Consider the following 8,955-nt stretch of genomic DNA (forward strand, 5'->3'; position numbering starts at 1 on the left):
GGAGCACTGCAGCTTGCAATAAAAAAAAAACCTCTACCTCTCTCTCGCTCTCTCCCACACACAGAGATAGACACACAAACACACACACTTGCACAATGGAGAACTAACAAAGAAATAATCTACAATTTAAAATGTATGAAAATGGGCTCACTGAAAGAGCAGAAAGGTGTGGAGCAGCACCCCGAATGAATTAGAAACACACGCTCGGCTGTGAGGAGAGGTCAAATCAAGAAGTGACACATATCGCCCACAGCTCAGCACTGCACACTGGACAGGAAACGGTGGAAATAAAGCTACGTGAAATAAATCCCCCCCCCCCTTCCCCTCCCTCCTCTAGATTACAGTAGAATCGTGAGATCTGCGCCTTTAATGTATTTAGCAAATGAGAGATGCCTACAGATTAATATTCTGCACAGAACATCAGACCATCTCGCGTTTTATTGCCTCTAATGGAATGACAGCGGATAGCGGTGCGCTTAGAGAACAGCCAAGGTATACCTCCATGTAAATAAAAAAAGATTAAAAAAGACAAAATAATAATAAATGTGTAAACTAAAATTCTCTCTTACTTGAAAAAAATGAACATGAAAAAAACGGCATTCAAACGGCTACAATCACACACACAACACACACACAAAACAAAACAAAAATGACAAAAACAGAACTGTAAAATAATTTCCTACTCACTGGCAAGTTACATCCACCGTGCGGCGAGTGGCTTATAATGAAAGAAAAAGTACGAAAAATATTCAAAGTGAAAATCCCGGAGTCGCAGAGATGAAACATGTGGGATTGATTACATCCTATGCTGCTGCAGACTGTGGTGTGCAGTCAGTTGAGGTATGGGAGAGACGCATCGTAGAAGTTCAGGCTTGTAGTGAATCGAGGCTCGTTCATGCAGCCGGAGACTCAGACACGCCGGTAGGAGGGAGGGAGGGAGGGAGGAGGAGGAGGGAGAGGTTGAAGGGGTGTGTGCGCGGGGAGGGGTGGACTCGCAGGCCTATTGGTTTGAGAACGACAATGTGAAAGCGTGCCCGTGAGGCGCTCCCCCACCACCGCCCCCACCTACCCTTTTCTATACACCCCCCTCTACGCCACACACACATACACACACACCCCTTTCTACAGTAAATGCGCCCTGCCATTGGTTGCCGTTCGGAGCCAATGAGGAAGCCGGAGGATCCGCGGAGCAAAACGGCGGGCGTTTGATTTGCAGCCCTCGGCGCACTGCGCGGAGAAGACAGGCGGCACGGAGAGGAAAGGAGCCGGCTCTGCCTGCGCTTTCTGATCGCTGGTGGAGAGCAAACAGCGTCTAGCCTTTTATGCCGTGTGATCCCGTTGCAGCCCTCTGTGCTGTCTGTCTGACTGCAACGCTGTTTTATTATTATTGTTATTTTGCCTGACAGCGATGGCGTGGTAGTGTTGTTGGCGCTCCTTTAGGGAAATCTCCCTTTTATGCTCTCCTTTTTTGATCATCTGCTAAATAAATCCTTATTAGAATTTGAATGTACTTTAGTGAACAAGCCTGCTCTGTTTTGCATGTGTGTGCAACTAAAGTCACAACGAGACCTACATTAGCAGGCCTGAAGTTTCAGTGTAGAGTGCAGATTTGCTATATTATAATAATAGTCTGCTTAAAAAGGGGGGAAAATGCTATTGGAGTCCTTAATGGTCATTGCAGGATAATTCAGGCTCTGTATAAAGGAATGTGTTATAGGTTTACACCTTTTAGTTAATATGGCGGGGGATTAAAAATATTGCATCTGTTTTAGGGAAAAGTTATGATTGCTGTAAACACACAAGATAGGCTACGGTATACTGTATATTACCTATATCTATTTATTTATCTATATATATATATATAAGCTACACACACACACACACACACACACACACACACACACACACACACACAGGCAAATTGAATCACTGCATAATTTGAAAGCATTACTGTCCTTGGGGTTGGCCCTGCACACGGTTCACTAATTTAGCCAATTAAAAGTGGAAGGATATGGGGGCTTGTGTGTTTCCATGTCGAAATATATGAGCTGCTATAGGCTAATATTGCCGCGCGGGTTTGTTTATACGTGGAGGCAAAGGGTTAAAACTCGGGCGCTTCGGTGCTGCGGAGCTCCCGATTGGCTGGCAGGTTGCCAGAGCACCGTCAATCACCGAGTGTAAACAAGGCTCTGATTGGCTGCTGGCCAGTCCGCACTGGGCTGCCTGAAAAAAGCAATTACTGCCCTTGCGGTTTCAAGGCGGCCCCGTGCTGAACGATGAAAGGAGATAAGGAGGGGCGGTTTCAAGGCGCCCCCCACGGCGAACCCCGTTGGCCCCAGAGCAAAAGGAGAGTCAAGAGTGACTAAATCAAAGGGAATACGGTTAAAAACAACAACAAAAAAAGGTAGGGGGGCAAATTACACGTTGTAATAAATGTAGGGGATAGATTCGCGGAATGGTGCAATAACAACTTGTTTTTTTAGAAAATGGAGGCGAGGACGGCAACAAGAACCGGAAAGCAACTATTTCTCTACCGAGAGGGAGCTCTTCTTCTTTCTTTTATGGTGGAAGAAAAGTTTTGTCTACAAAGGAGACAGCGGGAAGACGGCCGAATGTGGGTTTTTTTTCTTTTGAGTTTTAATAAACAGAATAAAAGCATTTTCTCATCTAAACGTTAAAACGGTGACACCACTGTATAGTCGGAACCGAGCTTTGATTTTGGGCGGCACGCACGCGGTGTTTTGACCAAAAACTTTTTCTTTTTTTATTGCCAACTAATCAATAACTAAGTGGACATTTCCGGGTTCACGCGGGAGTATAAACTGTAGGTCCGTGACGATAATAAGTTGGTCTTTAAATTGTTTGTGAAAGGGTGTCGGAGGGTTTTTGTTTTCAAATATTCCATAAAATATTATATATAAAATATTCCATAAAAATATGGAAACATTTTTAATTAGAATATTTAAATATATGTCATTACTTTGGCTAAATGTTCGAGTCCTATTACAAAAACACACAAAAAAGGGTCATGTTTCATTCTGCAGACAAATCCTTGCAGCCAGCCTGTGTGCTTTTTAGCTGAACTTTTCCACCACCGGCACCACTGAGCACGCACTTTATAAAGTATATCCAGGCTGTTCCAACTGATGTCCCTTTACATTAAAACAGAGACTCTCTCCCTTTGCTTTGGTCCAGTCCCAAACAAAACATTGGTGGGGGGAGTGGAAAGGGGGGGGGGGGGGGTTGGAGTGAGCCAAGCTGGTCTGCAGCCGATAGATAGCTTATAAAACTGTACTCGCGCGGAGCGAGGAAGGGGGGAGATCTCGACACTTTCGTGTGAGAGGAATTAATTGATACATATAAAATTCAAATCAAATAACGCCAAAGCGCGCAGATTTATCGCGGCCGTAATTAGATAATCGTTACCGTCTTTTCCCATTTACCCAGCAGCCTGCGTGTCCGAGCCCTGCACTCTCCAAAAGGCTTCAGCCACCACATTCACAGACACACACACACACACACACACACACACAAAAAGATGCACAAAGCTGGATTTTATGAAGACTCGCACTGTTGTTCAAAGTGACTATTTTAATAGCCCAAATGTGCTTTGAGGCCAGTAAGACGTCTCTAAATTATAACGCATTAGAGTCCATTAAGGTACAAATTAGCATTGTGAAAGCTGGTGCTGTTGGTCCATCAAAATATGCAGGCTGTGTATTTACTCACCGGGCCTCAGTGTGAAGAAATAGATTTTTTTAATATATTTATTTTTAATGAATAATTATTTTTCTAATAAGGGAGTTCTATTACTTGCATGAAGGAATATATTAAAAGACCAGGTAGACCAAATATGTTTTACTTTATCTCACGCCAAACAACAAAAACTCCTGCGGAATACAGCGTAAATTTGGATCTTAATTAACCATTACAGTAAATGATTAAAATCAATGTTGACGCTTTTCCTGACTCCAAAAGCTTTTTTTTTTTTTTGGGGGGGGGGGGGGGTTGTTGTTGTTGTTTTTTTTAAGGAAAATTAGAAGGAAAACGAGTACTACATCCAACCCTACTACACAGCGTGCTGGGCAATGCATGTGCAGCAGACTATACTGACTATACCTGGCCAGTAATAATTAATATTATTATTACTATTAACTGACTTCATGTCCCCGCTCAGTCTCCTGAAGGTGTTGTCCTGTGCGCTAATGACAAGAGGGACAATAATAAAGACTCCTGCTCCGCAGCTCACAAAAAAGGGCTCCGCCACTTAAAACAGAAATCTGCATTTAATTTATTTAGTGACAAGGAAAAGCCTTTTACTGCTTGATTTTTATTGGTTCTCTTTCACTTAAAAAGAAGTGGGGGGCTGGGTGTGCGGGTCGGTGCGTGCGTGTGTGGAGACAGAGACGAGAAAGCACAATACGCACACACGCACACCCAAGCCTCCTCTGGTCCGTGTGCCAGTGTGTGCTACCCTAGAAGGAGGGGGGAGAGGAATGGAGGGGGGTGGGGGGTAATTAATGCGGATTGACTGATTGCTCTTGAAACAGACCGGTCCTGCGCGCGGATTGTCCTCGAGCAATGAAGCGTTCCTGACTGACACTTTCCACCTACCCTTCTTCGCTTCCTCTTTTCCACTGCTTCTTTCCTTCTCTCGCCCTCCCCTTTCTCCCCTTGCACACTGGGAGCAGTGGGCGAGACCGCTCGAGCTCGGCCGCTTTTTCCTGACGTCCAGCCCCGGCCAGCAGAGGCACTTTTCTGCTCGAAAGCTCGGATGTCACATCTAACAACCCAGCATTTTATTTTATTTTTTAACTTTATTTTTCTACTTTTGTGGGGAGGGGGGGTTGCTTCCAGACTGTGCAACTCTATCAGTTCACTTCAGATTAGCTCTGTCTGAATATATCAACTTTAGCTATCTCGTGACGAGTCACATCACCGTAAGGAGGAATTTTCCGCACATTAAAAGTAGATAGCTAAAGGGCGTTTAAGTCGCCTTCTCCCCCATCCTATAAAACCGAATAAACGTCTGAACTGCTAAATGGGAAACATTATTTTTAAAAGGATAACCCAAGAGCCAACGGGAAACACATTGAACTGGTTGGTTTTTACATGTGTCCAAATGGAGAGCAGTCTCCACGGGAGGCCCATCGTTCAGGGCAGCCCTTCTTATTCTCACCAGATATTTCTGATAGGCCTTTAATGGTGAGAATTTCCAAACGGGGTCATTCGCCAGGGAGACGCCCCGACAATCCAAGGTGGTGCAACCCCCGTGAGACAATAGAGTCATATGAGAGGAGAAAAGAAGAGAAGCGCTGCCAAGCTTTGGGACTGTGTTATAAAATAAAGGAAGAAGAAGAAGAAAAGGGCTGTTCCTTTTCCCCGATCTTATAGCGGCTCTCTCTCTCTTTTGGTTCCCAACACATTTTAAGACATCAACCTGATCACAAAAACAAAAAACAAAAACAACAGAGGAAACATAGTGAAAACACAAGTTGACTGGACACATACAAACAACGTGACCTTTTCTCCCCTGTGTGCCGGACAGATGCTGCTGTAACGAGTCAGGAAATGCGAAATAAATAAATAAATAAAAAAGTTGCACTCCTCCACGGAAACACTGTAAAGCCGTATGTCTACTGACACCTTTAGATCGAGACACTGCGTAGCGGAGGAAGATGATGGTGATGATAATGATGGTGACAGAGGGAATGGCTTGGGAACCAAATTAGTGCCTGTCACAGAGCCATATATCCGGCTGTAACCACCGCCAGGCCTGTACGGATGAGATGAAAGCACCGGCATCTATTTATGGGCCATCAAAACACGCAGGTGGAGGCTTTAATTATCATTACCATACGAACATAAACAGCCATATCGTGTGTGACTTTGCGCTGTTTGCGCTGTAAGTTTGTACTCAGCAAAGGGTGAGGAGAGAGAGAGGTGGGGGAGTAAGCAACTTTGGGAGATGTTGCTATTATACACACAAATAAGTGGATTAAATATAACGCGTGTCTGATGTGCAGCGGGGCCACTTCAGCCTGGTACCTTCTTAATTTGTGTATTTGTCTTTTAAGACGTCGACAGCACTTCCTCCACCGCAGAGACGTGTACATGCACTCACACACTCGCGGGACGTTGAAAATGAAAGACGCCTTTGTATTTCTCTGGTTGCTCACAAAAAATGTTCATATAATACAGAGTATCTCCACGAGGGACAGTAGGGTCAAGAGGTCACCCACTTTCTGCAACGAGCCACACAGCATTTCAAGAAACGCCACTGATTCCTTTAACCGGACTTCTTTTGCAACATAGGACTTTGCGTGACTCCATCACGGTGACGCACCAGCAGCAATCTGACTGAAGAAACAAGACTTTCAGAAATCTTTCAACTCTGAGGAAGATGTTTTGAATAGTTTTGAACATACAGTCCTCAGGACGTCCTGGAGTCTGTTGCTCAAACCATAATGGAAGTCTCATTTTGAATGTATTTGATAATAATTACACAAATCACGAGATTGTGGATCATCTAAAACCCATCCAACAATAATTCGATTTGGAAGTGTGCTCATATGTGTTCAGAGATTGAGCTTTAAACAAGTTAAACAAAATTTGAAAAATGTGAAGATAACTTTAACTATAATAAAGGTATTTATTATAGTTAAAGTATATATATATATATATATATATATATATATATATGTGTGTGTGTGTGTGTGTGTGTGTGTGTACATAATGTTATTTTTTTTGGTCCATACAAAATGAACACTAATTAAAGGCTACATTATAATTGGAGCAAGCTTTATTCCACCTGCTAAAAAATTTGCTGTATAATTTTAGATGATTTTGGGCCATTAAATAAAATAAAATCCTAGTAAAATAAAATACTAAATTACTAGTTTTTATTTTAGTTTTTAGGACAAATTCCAGATGTGTGTGTCTAAACGATCAGAATTAAAGGGAGTGTTTCGTTCAGACTTCCCGTGTCTGCAAACTGAAGTTTATTTTCTTTTCCTATAAAGCGTCGGTGTGTTGGCTCTGCTTGAGAACTCTGGGAACTCTGCACGCGGGCGTGAACACTGTATTTGACTTCACGTAATCACGTCGGTCACAATCTTTCGTTAATTATCTAAACAATGGATGCGTCTTTGAACGTTTATTTTTAAATAAATAAAGCACAAGTACAAAGCAATAATGCAGTGGAAACTTTGTGGTGGTGGTGGGGGGGGCTGGAAAGAGAAATCCCTGCATCAGTCTCCAAATCCAGGATCAGTCAAAACTACCCCCCCTCCCCCCTTGCTGCCACTTTATCAAACTAAGGCAGAAATCAGACGAACTGCCTGCCAACGTTTTGCCCGTGTGTGTGTTACTGTGTGTGTTATTGTGTGTGTGCGTGTGTTGCTGTGTGAACAGAGACAGAGTGAGACAAGCAGATAAACAAGAGCTCAGTGTAAGTGCACAGTTTTGCCGCGTAACTTAATATAACAGGAGAAAACCTGATAAATTATAACACCCAGCTAAGGGGTGTCACTCGAAGAAGTGTGTGTGTGTGTGTGTGTGTGTGTGTGTGTGTGTGTGTGTGTGTGTGTGTGTGTGTGAGGCCCCAACTGACAGACCTTCTCGCATTAACTTCATACTCTTAAAAGTATCCATCTGTGTCTGATGACAGATATCACACGTTTTAGGACAAACCGTTGTTGGAGTCGTTCAGCCTACAAAAGCGATTCTGCAACGTTTTGTGTGTTTTTAGATCTAAATAAATAATCACAGCTGTACAATCAAACATTTACATAAATAAATAATTTCATGTACGCATACGCTACTGGACTGTGGGGCCACGGCTCAAAAAACGCTTATAGAAATGTTTAGGCTAGTTTTTAAAAAATGGCATTGAAAATACAAGAAAACACAGCGATCGATATATAGATATATATATTTTAAGAAAGCACTCCTTGAATAACGTCAAACACAAAACAAAATACCACCTACCTAATAAACAGATGTTCCCCCAAAGCGCCCAGCTTTAAACTAAAAAGGAAAGAAAATCAAATGAGTCTTTCTTCCTCCCCAAAACTTAAAAATAGTCGAGCTTAACGCGCATTCAACTGTGTAGCCTTAAACAGTCCTCCCATTTACTTACATGTTAACTCTTTTTTGCCGAATTTACCCACCGAGGGATTTCTCCCGTCTACAAGCGGCAGGATCTTCTGGATGTGAGTCTCCGTGAAGCTTGTATAATAGCAAATTTATGCCCGGATGACGCGTCCTCTCGCTCCCACAATGGAGCTAAAGCGCTGACATTAAACAAAAAATTGATGGAGAAACTCTCCCTTGCTCCCTCTCCCTCTCTTTCCCATGCACTCTCGTCTCCTGCAGGAGACTAGAAGCTTTCTTGCATTCTGTTTTTTTTTCCAGGGGAGGGGGCAACGGGACATCATCAGGCATGCTTATATGAGTCGCGCACCAGGAATACTCCCACTCCCATTCCCACCAACAAAGGTGTAGCTTGAGCTCACACACATTTACTCACACACTGACACACACACACCTTTTTCTCACCACTACTGTTTGTTTTCATTTGTGATTGTGCTGAACCGGATCTATGCGTGAAGGTGGAGCAGGAGGAGGAGAGCAGGCCAGTCACACATGCAACTTTCTGATATTTAGCTTTAAGAGGGGGTTTGTTTTGTTTTTTCACCAAACTGGCCTCCCTGTGCTTCCTCCTCACTCCACAAGTTTGATCAGACTACTAAACTAGGTCTACCGTTCATCTGCGTACCATGTTTTGGCCTATCACGGCGCTGTAATGGAAGGCAGACCACACCAAACTCCTTGTTTTTATTTGCGGAATAGTTCAAGTCTGGCATGAAAAGGAGCAATCAGTCCTTTCTGGAAATCTAATTGATAGGCCCATTTGTTTATAGTGGCGGTTATTTGGCAAATGGTAGGCCTAAT

The 8,955-nt window shown here is 43.2% G+C and overlaps 1 protein-coding gene across 3 annotated transcripts in view; it reads right to left on the minus strand.

Moving 5' to 3' along the window:
- Positions 1-8,366, minus strand: part of bahcc1b (BAH domain and coiled-coil containing 1b) — a 61,752-nt gene extending 53,386 nt beyond the window's left edge. The window contains exons 1-2 of one of the 3 annotated variants that reach the window (XM_085284032.1): positions 8,141-8,366; positions 7,990-8,028 (exon numbers count right to left, since the gene is read on the minus strand). The gene's annotated coding sequence lies outside the window, so the exon portion shown is untranslated. Of the gene's footprint in view, positions 1-687; positions 890-7,989; positions 8,029-8,140 lie in introns of those variants that run through there. The other 2 variants (XM_085284034.1, XM_085284031.1) reach the window with 2 other exon arrangements.
- Positions 8,367-8,955: the final 589 nt, after the last annotated feature.

The sequence above is a fragment of the Mchenga conophoros genome, linkage group LG8, assembly GCF_057382185.1.
Source record: "Mchenga conophoros isolate Kocher_MC1m ecotype Shallow Benthic linkage group LG8, M_conophoros_male_GT1.1, whole genome shotgun sequence".
NCBI classification, from domain to species: domain Eukaryota; kingdom Metazoa; phylum Chordata; class Actinopteri; order Cichliformes; family Cichlidae; genus Mchenga; species Mchenga conophoros.